This window comes from Oryctolagus cuniculus, chromosome 5, assembly GCF_051225735.1.
Source record: "Oryctolagus cuniculus isolate XC-2025 breed Fujian yellow rabbit chromosome 5, ASM5122573v1, whole genome shotgun sequence".
Classification (NCBI taxonomy): Eukaryota; Metazoa; Chordata; class Mammalia; order Lagomorpha; family Leporidae; genus Oryctolagus; species Oryctolagus cuniculus.
Window position 1 is genome coordinate 71,551,496 of NC_142871.1, and position 17,911 is coordinate 71,569,406.

At 37.7% G+C, this 17,911-nt stretch overlaps 1 long non-coding RNA gene across 1 annotated transcript in view; it reads left to right on the plus strand.

Moving 5' to 3' along the window:
* LOC149126549 (uncharacterized) overlaps positions 1-16,466 on the plus strand; it is a 45,443-nt gene extending 28,977 nt beyond the window's left edge. Inside the window, exon 3 of the long non-coding RNA XR_016233827.1 lies at positions 16,259-16,466. This is a non-coding gene — a long non-coding RNA (uncharacterized LOC149126549). The remainder of the gene's footprint in view (positions 1-16,258) is intronic.
* Positions 16,467-17,911: the final 1,445 nt, after the last annotated feature.

The window sequence follows — 17,911 nt, forward strand, 5'->3', positions numbered from 1 at the left end:
TACATATAAATATAAGCATACATACATACATTTCTTTCATCCATAATGTTTTATTGTTTTCAATGGGAGTATGAATCTGAATAGCAAATCTATCAATACCAGGAATCAGACTTAGATGGCATTTTTTTTAACTTTTATTTAATGAATATAAATTTCCAAAGTACAGAATATTGATTACAGTGGCTTCCCCCCCCAATAACGTCCCCCCAACCCACAACCCTCCCTTTATCCACTCCCTCTCCCCTTCCATTCATATCAAGATTCATTTTCGATTCTCTTGATATACAGAAGATCAGTTGAGCATACATTAAGTAAAGATTTCAACAGTTTGCTCCCACACAGAAACATAAAGTGAAAAATACTGTTTGAGTACTAGTTATAGAATTAGATCTCAATGTACAGCACACTAAGGACAAAGATCCTACATGAGGAGTAAGTGCATAGTGACTCCTGTTGTTGACTTAACAAATTGACACTCTTGTTTATGGCATCAGTAATCACCCTAGGTTCTTGTCATGAGTTGCCAAGGATATGGAAGCCCCCTGAGTTCACTGACTCTGATCATTTTTAGACAAGGCCATGGTCAAAGTGGAAGTTCTCTCTTCCCTTCAGAGAGAGATACCTCCTTCTTTGATGACCCATTCTTTCCACTGGGATCTCACTCGTGGAGATCTTTCATTTAGGTTTTTTTTTTTCCCCCAGAGTATCTTGGCTTTCCATGCCTGAAATACTCTCATGGGCATTTCAGCCGGATCTGCATGCCTTAAGGACTGATTATGAGGCCAGAGTGCTGTTAGGACATTTGCCATTCTATGGGTCTGCTGTGTATCTCACTTCCCATGTTGGATCATTCTCTCCCTTTTTGATTCTATCAGCTAGTATTTGCAGACACTATTGTTTATGTGATCCCTTTGGTTCTTAGTCCTATCATTATGATCAATTGGGAACAGAAATTGATCACTGGGACTAGTGAGATGGCATTGGTACATGCCACCTCGATGGGATTGAATTGGAATCCCCTGATGTTTCTAACTCTACCGTTTGGGGCAAGTCAGCTTGAGCATGTCCCGAATTGCAGACTTAGATGGCATTTTAAAAATATCTAAAAGACTATAGATTGAACAAATAATTCTAGAGTTCTATTTGGTTTTGTTTACTGCTTATTTTTAGGTTGACTGATGGGCATTTTCCTTTTAAAATTCTTACTATTTGATTTCACCTCAGACTCATTAAGAATTTCTGGGGATGGGGCCCCCCCTGCTACCACTTTATTTCCAGGCAGTAAGAGCTATCCTAAGAACCAGATATGTTTGGACTGGTGAAAGAGACTCTTTTTCACTCAGATAGGCAAGAGAACCTATTTGATAACCTAAAGATACAGAAAGTCATACATGTTGGCTGGTCTTCCCCAAAGTAAACTGTTCCTGAACTGAGATATATCTCCCCAATGTCTCCCACCATTGCTCCACATCTGCCTCCTAATTCAGGCAAGAACATAAGGTTTAATCTTAAGAAAAAGAACTATTTATTAACATCAACTTGACTAAATGGACTTAGAATTAGTGCATAATGCTCCTTAAGCATTGACATCTTTGCTATCATGATTATTTTCACATTTAAATTTTGCTGATTTTATCAATATAAGATGTTAAATCTTTGTCCTGGTCTCTTGCAATACTACATCATCATTCTTTTTTTTTTTTAAATTTTTGACAGGCAGAGTTAGACAGTGAGAGAAAGACAGAGAGAAAGGTCTTCCTTTTTCCGTTGGTTCACCCCCCAAGTGGCCGCTACAGCCAGCGCATTGTGGCCGGCACGTTGTGCTGATCCGAAGCCAGGAGCCAGGTGCTTCTCCTGGTCTCCCATGTGGGTGCAGGGCCCAAGGACTTGGGCCATCCTCCACTGCCTTCCCAGGCCACAGCAGAGAGCTGGACTGGAAGAGGGGCAACCGGGACAGAATCCGGCGCCCCGACCGGGACTAGAACCCAGTGTGCCGGCACCACAGGTGGAGGATTAGCCTATTGAGCCGCGGTGCCAGCCATATCATCATTCTTAAAAATGTTTTTCTATATGTAAATCTACTCCAAAAATCAATGAAAATCGTATTTATAGATAAGTTTATTTTGGTACATAAAATTTTGAAATTGATGTATAGTGTTTGATAATATGCATTTTTCATAAATTTTGAAGACCTCCTTATGTGCATTGATTTTAAATTATTTTTCCATCAAAAAACTTATCTTTTATCCTATTTTTGCATGAATTTTCTGAATACCCATATATGTCACAAAAGATGTTCTGGAATACTTCCTAAAATGTGTTTTCATCATTCCATTAGCACACACCTAAAAAATGCTTTTGTGGACCACTTAAGGCATAATTGTAAATTAATTTAACCCTCAAAATATTAGTTCTATTATTATACCCATTTGAGGCAATAGGCTTAGGAGAGTAAATAAGTTGTAAAACCACACACAGCTGAGCAGCAGCCCTGGCAAATGAACCCCGATCCTCTAGTTCCAAATTCTAGGCTCTTTCCTTCATACTAATGAAAACAAATGTACCAGCAAACTGAAAAGCTGGTTGTTGGATTCACTGTGCAGATGGAAGAATCCTCACAGTACCAAGTATGAGCAAGAACAGCCTTTGGGATGGTGATGGAGAGAGTATTCACTATCCCTCAGGAGGCTCATAATCAATCACTTTCCCCCCATGGATTCTTATCAACCACCCCCTTCCAAACTGTTTTTGGTCACTCTTGCTGCAGGTAAATATAGAAGGTCAATGAATTTTTTTAAGCATCATCCATAACTTACCATTTATTTAGAATATTGGAATTTTTAAGAATTATTTTAATCATTCCTTATTGTATCCTTTAAAGCTATTTTTGAATATTGAGCATTTTAAACTATTTTTAAAGATTTTATTTAAAAGGTGGAGTTACAGAGAGGAAGAGGCAAAGGCAGAAAGATATTCCATCTGCTGGTTCACTCCCCAGATGACTGCAAAAACCAGGGTTCAGCCAGGCTAAAGCCAAGAGCCAGGAGCTTCATCCAGGTCTCCCCCAACATGGGTGTAGGGGACCAAGGGCATGAGACATTTCTGATGCTTTCCCAAGCACATTACCAAGGAGTTGAATCAGAAGTGGAGCAGCTGGGTCTCTAATCGGTGCCTATATGGGATGCTGGAACTGCCTTCCCCTTACAAAAATAATAAATTTAAGTGTTTAATTCTTCTTGAGTTGATTTTTGTATATAGTGAGAGGTATAGATCTAATTTCATTCTTCTACATATTTGCATCCAGTTTTGCCAGCACCATTTGTTTAAAAAGTTATCCTTACTCCATTGTATTGTCTGAGCACTTTTGTCAAAAATCATTTCACTGTATATATGTGAATTAATTTCTGTTCCGTTGATCTATGTATTGGTTTCTATGCCAGTACCATGCTGTTTTAATTACTATTGCTTTGTGATATGCTTTGAAGGGAGGTATTATGATGCCTCCAGCTTGATTTTCTTGTTTAAGATCACTTTGGTTGTTACGGGTCTTTCGTGATTCCATATGATTTTAGGGTTGCTTTTTCTAATTTTATAAAGAATGTCACTGGTATTTTGATAGGGATTGCATTGAATCTTTAGATTGCTTTAGGTAATATATAAATTTTAATGGTATTAATTCTTCGATCCATGAGCAAGGAATATCTTTCCATTTTTTTGTGTCCTTGATGAATTCTTTCATCAATGTTTCATCATTTTCATTGTAGAGATCTTTCATTACTTTGGTGAAATTTATTACTAAATCTTTTATTTCTTTGTTGCTTGTGTGAATGGATTTCTTTCTTAATCTCTTCTTTTTAAAAAAATACATTTATTTTTTTGAAAGGCAGAGTTAGAGAAGCAGAGACAGAGAGATCTTCCATCCTCTAGTCCACTCCCCAAATGTCCACGATGACTAGAGTTGGGCCAGGCAAAAGCAAGCTTTTTCTGGATATCCTATATGGGTGGCAGGAGCCCAAGGAGTTGGGCCATCTTCTGTTGCTTTTCCCAAGCCATGAGCAGGCAGCTGGATCAGGATTGGAGCAGCCAGGACTCAAACCAGTGCCCATATGAGATGCTGGTTTCACAGTCAGCAGCTTTGCCAGCTATGCAACAACACTGACCCCTATTATTTTCTCTTTTGGTAAGTTCATCATCAGTATATAAAAAAGTTACTGTTTTTTGAATGTTTATTCTGTAACTTGTAACTTCACTGAATTAGTTTATCAATTCTAAAACCTTTTTGGTGGAGTATTTAACTTTTTTCCATGTACAATATCATGTCATCTGCAAGCATGGACAATGTGATTCCCTCTTTTCCAATTCTGATGCCCTTTATTTCTTTCTCCTCTTAATTGCTCTTAATAAAACTTCCAGTGCTATATTGAATAAGAGTGGCAAAAGTGGATATCCTTGTCTTGTTCCAGAACTGAAAGGAAATGTTTTCAACTTTTTCCCATTCCATATGATATTGGCTGTTAGTTTGTGATATACAGCCTTTATAATTTTGAGGGATGCTTCCTTTATACATAATTTGTGAAGGGTTTTTATCAAGAAAGGGTGTTTAACCTTATCAAATGTTTTGTAGGCATCTATTGAGATGATCATATGGTTTTTGTTCTTTATTCTATTGATGTGATTTATGTCATTTATTGATTTGCAAATGTTAAACTCCCTTTTCATTTCTGGGATAAATCCCACTTGATTGTGATCTATGATCCTTTTGATGTGGGTTTGGATTTGATTTATTAGTATTTTGTATTTAGTATTAGAATCTTTGCATCTATGTTCTTTAAGGATACCGGTCTGTAGTTTTCTATTCATGTCATGTCTTTTTTTGTTTTTGGTATCAAAGGCCTCATAAAAAGAGTTTGGCAGAGTTTATTCCCGTTCAACATTTTGGAATGATTTGAAGATTATTGTAGTTACATCATATTTGAATATTTTGTTGAATTCAGTAATAAAGCCATTAGGTCCTGGATTTTTCCTTGATGGAAGATTTTTGATTATTGCGTCAATCTCATTACTTGTTATGGGTCTGTTTAGGTTGTCTATATATTCTTAATTTAATCTTGGTAGGTTATATGAATCCAGGAACTTATACATTTCTTTGAGGTCTTCCAGTTTATTAGCATATAATTCTTCATAGCAGTTTCTTATGATCCTTGTGTTTAAGTGGTATCAGTTGTAATGTCTCCTTCTTCATCTCTAATTTTACTTATTTGAGTTTTTTCTCCTTCTTTCTTTCTTAGTCTGGATAGAGGTTGGTCGATTTTGTTTATCCTCTCAAAAAAGCCATTCTGTTGTTGATCATTTGTATTGTTTTTCAGTTTCAATTTCATTTATTTCTGCTCTAATCCTTATTATTTCTCACCTCCTACTGATTTGGGGTTTTATTTGTTCTTGTTTTTCTTAAGTATTTAATGCTATAAACTTCTCTCTTAATCCTGCTTTTGCTGTATCCCACAGGTTTTGATATGTGGTATTTTCATTTTTATTTACTTCAAGAAAGTTTTCAATATCTTCTTTAATTTCTTCAATGACACATTGATGATTCAGTAGCATGTTGTTTAATTTCCAAATATTTATGAGTTTTCTATTGTTCTTCTTGTTGTTAATTTCTAGTTGTATTCCTTTATGATCTGAGAAGATACGTGGTATGATTTCAATCTTTTTAAATTTGCTGAGACTTGCTTTGTGGCCTAATATGTGGTCTATCCTAGAAAACATTCCATGTGTTAATGAAAAGAATGTATATTCTGTAGCTATTGGGTGAAATGTCCTGTAAATGTCTGTTAGGTCCATTTGCTCAATACTGTGTTTCAACTCTGATGTTTATTGATTTTTGTCTGGGTGATCTGTCCATTGATGAGTGTGTGGTGTTGAAGTCACCCACTATTATTGTACTGGAATCTGTCTTTCCCTTTAGGTATAATAGTATTTGCTGTATATTACTGAGTGGTCTTGTGCTGTGTGCAAATATAGGATTGTTATGTCTTCTTGCTTAATTGAAGATTTTATCAAAATATAATGTCCTTCTTTATCTCTATTTACAGTTTTTTATATAAAGTCTGTTTTAGCTGATATCAGGATAGTTATATCTACTTGCTTTTGAATTCCATTTGCCTGGTATAACTTTTTCCAACCTTTCACTTTCAGTCTGTCTGTAGCTTTATTTGTGAAGTGAGTTTCCTGTAGGCAGCACATAGTGGAGTCATAGTTTTTATCCATTCAGCCAACCTAAGTCTTTTGGTTGGTGAATTTCATCTATTTACATTGAAGATTAGTGTTGACAGAAAACAACTAACAACTGTCATTTGTTGATTGGAACGTAATTCTACTTGCTCTGTTAGTGAGTTTGGCGGTACCATGTGTTTTCAAGATGTTTACTTCTAATGCAAGACGCCCTCCAGAATTTCTTATAAGGCTGGTCTGGTGGCGAATTCTCTGTTTTTACTTATCTGGAAAATACTTTAACTCTCATTCACTTTTTTTTTTTTTTTTTTTTATTGACAGGCAGAGTTAGACAGTGAGAGAGAGACAGAGAGAAAGGTCTTCCTTCCATTGGTTCACCCCCCCAAATGGCTGCCACGGCCGGCGCGCTGATCTGAAGCCAGGAGCCAGGTGCTTCTCCTGGTCTCCCATGCAGGTGCAGGCGCCCAAGCACCTGGGCCGTCCTCCACTGCCTTCCCAGGCCACAGGCCTGGAAGAGGAGCAACGGGGACTAGAACCCAAAGCCCATATGGGATGCCAGCACCGCAGGCGGAGGATTAACCAAGTGAGCCATGGCACCGGCCCCTCTCATTCACTTTTAAAAGATAGCTTTACTGGACACAGTAATCTTGGTTGGAGTTCTGTTTTTCCTTTAAGACCTTGAATATATCATCCCACTCTCTTCTGTCCTGTAGAGTTTCTGCTGAAAAGTCTGATATATTTCTTATAGGAGGATTTTATTTAATAAATATAAAATTCACAGGTACAACTTTTAGATTATAGTGGTTCTTTTCCCCATACCTGCCTTCCCACCCCCAAACCATCCCACCTCCTATTCCCTTTGCATTCCGTTCTTCATTAAGATTCATTTTTAATTATCTTTATATACAGAAGATCAACTCTATACTAAGTAAACATTTCAATAGTTAGCACCCACACAGACACGCAAAGTATAAAGTACTGTTTGAAGACTAGATTTACCATTAATTTGCATAGTACGACGCATTAAGGACAGAGATCCTGCAGGGGGAGTAAGTGCGCAGTGACTCCTGTTGTTGATTTAACAATTGACACTCTTATTTATGAAGTCAGTGATCACCCGCGGCTCTTGTCATGAGCTGCCAAGGTTATGGAAGCCTCTTGAGTCCACAAACTCCGATGTAATTTAGACAGGGCCATAATCAAATGGAAGTTCTCTCCTCCCTTCAGTGAAAGGTACCTCCTTTTTTATGGCCCTGAGAAGTCTGATATTAACCCAATTAGTTTTCCTTTATATATGTAACTGGGTGCTTTTCTCTTACTGTTTTTATGATTCTCTCCTTGTCTTTAACTTTTGACAACTATGTCTTGAAAAAGATCTTTTCTGCTTGAGTATACTTGGGGTTCTTTGAGCTTCTTGTATCTAGATGTCCATGTTTCTTTCAAGATCTAGGAAATTTTCAGCTATTTCATTTAGCAGGCACTCAATGATTTTTTTCATTTTCCCCTTCTTCAGAAATACCTATAATGTGGATATTTGGTTGTTTAATGTTATCCTATATTTCACATAACTTTCTTCATTCTTTTTAGTTTTTTTTTCTTCATTTTTGTATGACTGGATTATCTCAAATTTCTTGTCCTCAAGGTCAGAAATTCTTTATTCCCCTTGGTCTATTCTGTTTTAAATCTCTAAATTGTGTTTTTATTTCATTGATTGAAGATTTGAAGATTTTATCTCAAAAATTTCTATTTGGTTCTGCTTAATGAGTTCTATCTCCTTAGTAATACTTTCACTCATGTCATTCATTTATTTCGTCATTTCCTTAATCTATTTATATTCTCTTGAATATCTTTTAGTTTCTTTACAATCATGTTGAATTCTCTGTTATTTCATAGATTTCTTTCAATTCAGGATCTAATTCTGAAAGATTATTGGGTTATTTTGATGGCATCATGCTACTGTGTTTCTTCATGTCTCCTGTGTTCCTATGTTGACACCTGCCCATCTGATGTATTTGTCCCTTCTTTTTATTGAGTAGGTTTTATTGGAAAAGAGTTTATGGTTTAGCTGGAATGCAGAATATCACTTGGCTTGTTGCTTTGGTTTTGGTTCTAGGTAAGTGGTAAGCCCAAGAGTGTAGTCTCTGAATAACTTCTTTTGTGTTAATCAATGTCAGCCATGTCTATAAGTGACATAGTGGGTTAGTCTACTGCAGTTTGTAGGGATAGAAGTGTGGCTTTGAGAAATAAAGGTTTCCTTGGGTGTGTATCTTTGGTCCACAGAAAATTCAGTGAAACTCAAATTTGATAGCCAGGGCCTTGGACTTTATGCTGAAAGATAAGGGTGGCTGTCCCATTGTACTACTGGCAAGCTTTAGTGATGCTGGGACTCGTGGCACCAATTTTTGTGGCTCTAGGACTGTGTGATATGGATGGAAATCTTCAGGTCCTGCTAGGAGAGTCCAACTGGTGCTGTGGCTTGCAATATCAACAACCCTAGTCCTAGGGCTAGGGGATGTGAACCGAACCCTGCTCCAATCTTACAGGATGACTACAATGTATACAGGAGATTTTCCTCAGAGAGCATGAGTCCAGAGAGGTAGAATACACGTAGGTTCTTCCCTATCAACACCAAGTAGATTCTAGTGACAATGAGAAATTTAGAATGAATTTTTATAGCCCTGGTATTGCAGAGTATTGTGGGGTCATTACCCAGATCTCCCAGGGTGAGAGTGACTTTTTGGGGGGTGTGGTGGCTTCTGGTGCATGAGTGTTAATTCTGGAGTTAATGCCCCAAAAGTCCCAGAGTTACAGGGTACAGGGACTATGTCATTTGCTCTACACGTTGACTATGATGCTGGTAGGTGAAGAGGTATGTGTGTGACTTTCCACTGCTGAGCATGGTGCTCTGTGGGGATGAGGGAGGGGAAGGAAGAAAGGCAACTTCCCTGCTCCAACCCCAGCAGTTTTGCTAGACCCCAGTCCCCTCTCCAGGCTGAAGGAAAAGTCAATGGGTGACTGTGGAATTCCCTCTAAACTAAAACTTCCAGCATCAGGGCGCATGACAGTTTCTTCCGACTTTGACATGCTGAGATGGTGGTTCACAGCTGGCAATTGTCTGTGCTACATGGCTGGCTGCAGAGGTGTCCCTGTCTTTTCTCCTCTTGTACTACTGAGTCTTTATTGTTATTTTCACTTCTTTGCTACAAATTTCCATCAGTCAGACTCCTAGAAACAAAGTCCCTCCTTTGTTCTTTTCATATCCCAGAGTAACTTAAGTTAGTGTGGCTATACCCTATTCAGCTGTCTTGGATCTCTCCTGTAACTTATTTTACATTCTTCAAATTAGTTAACATTAGATATGGCTATGTCAACCATATGGAAAACATGCTAGCCCAAATTACAATTGGTCTGTGTTTTTTATTTTAAATGTTTGGGTTATAAGAAATAGTAATCTAATGAAGGCTGACAACAGGAAATATGAAGATAAATTAAATTAGATATTTAAAAAGAATTTTGGTTGTACGTTAGAAATTTTACAGTACCTAATTATTTATGATTCTATGCTGTCACTTTAAATAAAGAAACCAATAAAACACTTCATGTGCCTTTTACATTGCCCTAGTACCCTATGTCCAGCTAAATACAGCATTTACTTCAGAATGCTTTCATTTAATTCTCTTTAATTGTCAGTTAATAGTCTGTACTGTCCTCAACAACAGAATGACTATAATTCATTACCAGTAAGTGATGGGTACATTTCCAATGAAGAATAAGGAAGATGGATCAAAATGTTATGATTGGGATGGACCTATCCACCAACTTACAGTTTATACGCCCAATTAAAATGCCAATAACATCTATTTTTATGCTAAGGTTTATGATTTCTTTAGTTTTTTTTAATTTTTTTTAACTTTTATTTAGTAAATATAAATTTCCAAAGTACAGTTTACAGATTACAATGGCTCCCCCCCCATATCTTCCCTCCCACCCGCACCCCTCCCATCTACCGCTCCCTCTCCCATTCCATTCACATCAAGATTCATTTTCAATTCTCTGTATATACAGATCGATTTAGTATATACTAAGTAAAGATTTCATCAGTTTGCACCCACACAGAAACACAAAGTGTAAAATACTGTTTCAGTACTAGTTATAGCATTACTTCACATTGGACAACACATTAAGGACAGATCCCACATGAGGAATAAGTACACAGTGACTCCTGTTGTTGACTTAACAATTTGACACTCTTGTTTATGGCGTCAGAAATCTCCCTTGGCTCTGCCAAGGCTATAGAGGCCTTTTGAGTTCGCCGACTTTGATCTTATTCCAACAGTATCATAGTCAAAATGGAAGTTCTCACCTCCCTTCAGAGAAAGGTACCTTCTTCTTTGATGGCCCCGTTCTTTCCATTGGGATCCCACTCGCATAGATCTTTCATTTTCAACAGTCAGGAGGGTCACAGCCACGGTACCAGGGATTTTTTTCTTTTTCTTTTTCTTTTTTTTAACTTTTATTTAATGAATATAAATTTCCAAAGTACAGCTTATGGATTACAATGGCTTCCCCCCCCCATAACTTCCCTCCCACCTGCAACCCTCCCATTTCCCGCTCCCTCTCCCCTTCCATTCACATCAAGATTCATTTTTCAATTATCTTTATATATAGAAGATCAGTTTAGCATATATTAAGTAAAGGTTTCAACAGTTTGCACCCACATAGAAACGCAAAGTGAAAAATACTGTTTGAGTACTAGTTATAGCATTAAATCACAATGTACAGCACATTAAGGACAGAGATCCTACATAAGGAGTAAGTGCACAGTGAATCCTGTTATTGACTTAACAAATTGACACTATTGTTTATGGCATCAGTAATCACCCTAGGCTCTTGTCATGAGTTGCCAAGGCTATGGAAGCCTTTTGAGTTCACCGACTCTGATCATATTTAGACAAGGTCGTAGTCAAAGTGGAAGTTCTCTCCTCCCTTCAGAGAATACTATACAGCAGTAAAAGACAATGAAATCCGGTCATTTGCAACAAAATGGAGGAATCTAGAAAACATTATGCTGAGTGAACTAAGCCAGTCCCAAAGGGACAAATATCATATATTCTCCCTGATCGGTGACAACCAACCGAGCACCAAAAAGGAAACCTGTTAAAGTGAAATGAACACTATGAGAAATGGTGACTTGATCAGCCCTTGCCCTGACTGTTGATGAACAACTTAATATGTTATCCCTCTTAGTATTTTTTTTACTTCTTTAACGGATTTTATTATGGTAAAACATACATGACATAAAAATCATTATTTTAATGACTTTTAAGGATATAATTCAGTGACATTTATCCACATTATACAAGCATCACCATTGTTTTTCTCCAGAATTTTTTTAAAAAAGGTTTTTTTTTTCCTAATTTATTTGAGAGACAGGATGATATAGAAAGGGAGAGACAAAGAGAGAGAGCAATCTTCCATCCAGTGGTTCACTCCCCACCTGGCCTCAACATTATGTCCTAAGCGCCCCGGGGTTTCCCACGTGGTTGGTAGGGCCCTGAGTGTTGGTGCCATTTTCACTGCTTCCCTAGGCAGAGTAACAGGGGGCTGGATCAGAAGTAGATCGAAAGCCAGTAGTCTAACCAGCATGCCAAGATGGAATACTGGCATCAAAACTGGGAGCTTAACCTGCTGAGCCACACTGCCAGCCCTTCCAGAATTCTTTTTATTAACATCTATTTTTAAAGATGAAAAAATGTACTAAGCACTTAAGGCCTCAGATGATTAGCTGCACATTTTAGATACAGACATTCATTTTCATTTCTCTGAGGAGGAAACCCAAATTACTTATGACTACATAATCTCTGTCATTTCCTAATATTCTGTTATTTTTTTTATCTGTACAAGTAAAAGCAACTAAGCCAGAGTTTAGGATTGCCTAAAATGCAGAACATATTCTGTACACAGAATAGGTTCTATTTCAATGAATTCCCCAAATGATTTGCAACTCTAACAAATTAGAATTGCTTTTTCTGAATTGACATGAATATGGCTTTGAAATGAACTTCCAGGGGCATTCCTTATTAAAATAGAAAAACCCTAAGTAGCTATTTCATTTCTGTGTGTAAAGGATAAATGACCTCTTAGTATTTTTTGTTTGTTTGTTCTACTTAATACTTTTGGTTGAATACTGTAATCAATACACAGTTCTTCTTAAGTGCTGAAACTTAACTGAAAAGTGATCACTGTTAAATATAAGAGTGGGAATAAGAGAGGGAAGAGATGTGCAATTTGGGACATGCTCAAGCTGACTTACCTCAAACGGTAGAGTTAGAAACATACCAGGGGATTCCAATTCAATCCCATCAAGGTGGCATGTACCAATGCCATCTCAGTAGTCCCAGTGATCAATTTCTGTTCACAATTGATGATAGGACTAAGAGTCAAAGGGATCACATAAACAAGACTAGTGTCTTCAAATACTAACCAATAGAATAAAAAAGGGAGAGAACGATCCAACATGGGAAGTGAGATACACAGCAGACCCATAGAATGGCGGATGTCCTAAACAGCACTCTGGCCTCAGAATCGGCCCTTAAGGCATGCGGATCCAGCTGAAAAGCCCATGAGAGTATTTCAGGCATGGAAAGCCAAAACACTCTGGCAAAAAAAAAAAAAAAAAAAAAAAAAAACCAACAACAACAACAACAACAACAACAAACCCTAAATGAAAGATCTCTGCGAGTGAGATCCCAGTGGAAAGAACAGGTCTTCAAAGAAGCAAAGAAGGAGGTACCTTTCTCTGAAGGGAGAAGAGAACTTCCACTTTGATTTCTTTAGTTTTTTTTTTTTTTTAACCTAGAAACCTTTTATTTAAGGCATACAAACTTCATGCATTTAGGAACATAGTGATTCTTTCTGCTCTACCTTCCCTCCTGCCTGCCCACACTCTCATCCTTCTTGCTCTTCCCTCTCCTATTCCCATTTTTGTTTTTTAGAAAAATCTATAGCTGCATCGTCACCCCCTCTTCTGTGGCAGTGGGGACAATACCGTCAATCCTGAACGCTCTAAACCCGGTGACTTGTCCTCCATGTATACCGTCTTAGCCACATTCCCCTCCATTTCAGCTGCACAGAATGCATTGAAGAAACAGATTAACTCAGTTAAAAAGTTTAAGCTGAGAACAAGCAAGAAACACTATGACTTTCACATTTTGGAAAGGGTACGTTCTCAGTAACAGCCACCTTTGGACCTTATGATTCCCCTGCCCTCTCAAAAAAAAAAAAAAGCAAAAAACAAAAACAAATCTATTTTCAGTTAATTCTATACTCATCAGATTAACCCTACACTAAATAAAGAATTCAACAAATAGGGGCCGGTGTTGTGGCATAGTAGGTTAAGCATCAGTTTGCATCTTCAGCATGCCACATGGGAGCCAGTTCTCATCACACCTGCTCCATTTCCAATCCAGCTCCTTGCTGATGACCTGAGAGAGCAGTGGAATATGGTTCAAGTGCTTGGGCACTTGTACCCACATGGGAAACCCAGAAGTTCCTGGCTCCTGGCTTAAGATCAGCCCAGCTTCAACCATTGCAGCCAGTTGGGGAGAGAAGCATCATATGGAAGACCTCTCTGTCTCTCCCTCTCCATGTCTATAACCCTGCCTTTCAAGTAAATAAATAAATCTTTGAACAAAGCAGGTCAACAAATAGTATGAAGAATAATAAAAAAAAAACTGTTCTTCAACAGTCAAGACAAGAAATGTCCAACACCATCACATATAAAAGTGTCAATTGCTCTTCTATAGATTACATTTTAGATACTCTATTAGTTACCACAGATCAGGGAGAACATATGGTATTTGTCTTTTTGAGATGGTTTATTTCACTAAGTATAAATGGTTTCCAGTTGCATTCATTTTATTGCAAGTGATAGGATTTTATTTTTTAAGCACTGTGTAGTATGCCATAGTGTATATATACTATAATTTCTTTACCCAGTCTTCAGCTGATGGACAACTGGGTTGATTCTATATCTTAGCTATTGTGAATTGATAAGCAATAAGCATGGGGATACAGGTAATACTTTCATATCCTGATTTATTTTTGTTTGGGTAAATTCCCAGGAGTGAGAAGGCTGGATATGGTAGGCTATATTCAGATTTCTGAAGTATCTCTGTACTGTCTTCCACAGTGGCTGCACCAGTTTACATTCCCACCAGCAGTGAATTAGGGTACTATTTTCACCATATCCTTACCAGCATTTTTTGCTTGTTGTTTTCTGTATGAAAGCCATTCTAACTGGGGTGAGGAGAAACCTTATTGTTTTGAATGGCTTTTTCCTGATGGCTAATGATTCTGAGCATTTGTCCTTGTGTCTGTTGGCCATTTGAATTTTTGAATTTCCTCTTTTAAAAAATGCTGTTCAAGTCCTTTGCCCATTTCTTAACTGCACTGTTTGTTTTGTTCTTGAGTTTTTGAGCTCTTTATAGATTCTGGACATTAACCATTTATCAATTGTGTAGTTTGGAAATATTTTCTCCCATTCTGTCGGTTGCCTCTCTGCTTTGCTGAGTGTTTCTTTTGAAGTGCACAAGTTTCTCGGCTTGATATAATCCCATTTGTCTTTGCCAGGGCCAGTACTGTAGCATAGCAGCTAAAGCTGCTGCCTGCAATGCTGGCATGCCATATGGGTACGGGTCCTGCAGAGTTTCCCCAATGTTCTGTAGTAATTTGATGATATTGGGTTGTAGATTTAGGTCTTTGATCCATTTTGAGCAGATTTTTGTGTAAGGTGTGAGGTAGAGCACTTGCTTCATACTTCTGCATACAGAGATGAAGTTTTTCCAGCACCATTTGTTGAAGAGATCTTGCTCCAGGGATTGATTTTAGCTCCTTTGTCAAAGATAAGTTCGTTGTAGATGTGCGGATTGATCTGGAGTTCCTAATATTTTCCATTTGTCTATACATATGTTTTTTGCCAGTACCAGGCTATTTGGACTATAATTCTCCTGTAGTGTGTCTTGAAATATGCTATTGTGATGCCTCTGGCTTCATTTTTGTTGTATGAGATTGCTTTAGCTATTTGTGTCTCTTGTGAATTTCAGCATTATTTTTTCTAGATCTGAGAAGAATGTCCTTGGTAAAATACCCAGAATTGTGTTGAATCTGTAAATTGCCTTTGGTAGTATGGACATTTTGATTATATTGGTTCTTCCAATTAATGAACATGGAAGATTTTTTTCATTTTTTGTGTCTGCTTCTATTTCTTTTTAAAATGTTTTGTAATTTTCATCATAGAGATCTTTGACACCCTTGGTTAAATTGATTCCAAGGTTTTTAAAATTTTTGTAGCTATGATGAATGGGATCGATCTTAGAAGTTTTTTCTCAGCCATGACATTGTCTGTGTATACAAAGGCTATTGATTTTTGTGTGTTAATTTTTTATCCTGCCACTTTACAAGACTCTTTTATAAGAGTTCCAAGAGTCTCTTAGTGGAGTCTTTTGGATCCCCTATATATAGATGGCCACCATGATTTTTTTTTTTTTTTTTTTTTTTAGTATGAAGCTCTTCTAACTGACCTAAGTATCAATCTCCTGTCCTGTTCTCCCCTTCTCCCAAATCCATCAACCCAGAGAGGACAGAGGATGAGAGAACAAGGCTACCTGTCTAATCTTTTGATTTACATTGATCTTCTCATGTCTCATCTCCCTTGATCATTCTGGTATGTGCCACCAGCCTCCTAGGGCAAGGAATCAACTTGTTTTATTAGTGGTATCCACATGTCTAGAGTGTGGTTGCTGAATAAGGATTTTGTGGTAGATATTTTGTCACACAGTTTATGTCCCCATGGTCTGGATAAAATATGTCCTTACCCAGTCTGATCTTTCACATGATGACGTGACAACTTAGAAATAAAGTTCACTGGGGCCCGTGCTGTGGCGCAGCAGGTTAATGCCATGGCCTGAAGCACCGGCATCCCATTTGGGCACCAATTCTAGTCCCAGCTGCTCTTCTTCCAATCCAGATCTCTGCTATGGCCTGGGAAAGCAGTAGAAGATGGCCCAAGTCCTTGGGCCCCTGCACCTGCGTGGGAGACCTGGAAGAAGCTCCTAGCTCCTGGCTTTGGATCGGGGCAGCTCCAGCTATTGCGGCCATCTGGGGAGTGAACCATTGGACGGAAGACCTCTCTTTCTCTCTGCTTCTCCTCTCTCTGTGTAACTCTGACTTTCAAATAAATAAATAAATCTTTTAAAAAAAAGAAAGATCATAGATGGTAGAATTTGTAGACAATGAAAAATAAATGTGCACACTAGCTTCTAAACAACAGAACAATAACTCTGGACCTGGAGTGAACCAGCAAGTATAACATAATTTTAGGACTAACTCTTACATATTCTTCGAATTTTTATTTGTCCCAGTTCAGATGCCATCTCTGCCAAGTGACTTCCTCAACAGTCCCCAGGGAAGAGGGGAACAGCTCCTTTGTGCTCCTTAAGCTTGTCTCTGGCTTTTTCTTATCAAATGCATTTGTACATGTCTAGACTACAAGATCTTTGATAGGGTTCAGAGGTTATTTAACTTTGCAGCCCCAGAGTACAGGTTGCCTCATGTACAAGGGATCATCAAAAAGTCTGTGGAAATGTGAATTATGAAAAACTATGCATGCATGTGTTTCAGGTTTTTTTTAACTTTTATTTAATGAATATAAATTTCCAAAGTACAGCTTATGGATTACGTGTTTCAGTTTTTTAGAGTAATAAAGCTTATCTTTTAATTGCACTTTTCTACAAACTTTTGAGGTCCCATAATATAATTGGTGCTTAATTAATAATATTAATTAATAATAAAATTGGTGTTTGTTGAATTAATGAGCAGCATCTTCCAGATAAAGATGTTCCCCATATATTATTATTGAATATGCCAGCTCCTTGAAGAAAGGGATCAGTTTAATTTTAAACTTATATTTCTGCTCTAAGAAAATTCCTTCACCAACAGGTAAGGATACCCCATCTGGGTTACATCACCTTCACTACTCCCAGAAACAGACAAAAGCTCAGTCTTAGTGGTGTCTATGGGTTTACTCATTTCAAATTCTCCTCACTGTCTGGATTTCAGGATTTTCATTAGTAGTCTTTGCTATAGGTTTAGACTTTTCTAGAACATTTCTAATAGTTGAAATCTTAACATTGGCTACACCTGCAGTGGGGGAAAATGCATTATACAGTGGAAACTATTTATTTTCACTTCTCAGGTGTTTTAGGTCCTCGGAATTAGTTGTTGCTCAGTGTACTTAAAGTTAGTGTAATTTTTCACTGCAGAAAAAATTATCACAAAACTTAGTGGCTTAAAACAATGAATATTTACTATGTCACACAGTTTCTGAGGGTCAGGAATCCAGGAGCAGTTTAACTGGTTTGTGGGGGCTTGAAGTCTCTCATAAAGTTTCAAACTGTTCTCCTGGGTAGCAATAATTTGAAGATTGAACTGAGGCTTCTGGAGGTACTGCAAGGGAGCTCACCCACATACCTGGCACCCACATTGTTGAGTTCAACATTCGAGAGAGAGAACTGAGTTATACCAATTGAAAGGAATATCAATGAATTTGGGGACATATTTTTAAAGCACCACAGTTAGTTATAAGATAAATAGTTCAAAACGTTTAAATGTACACAAGACT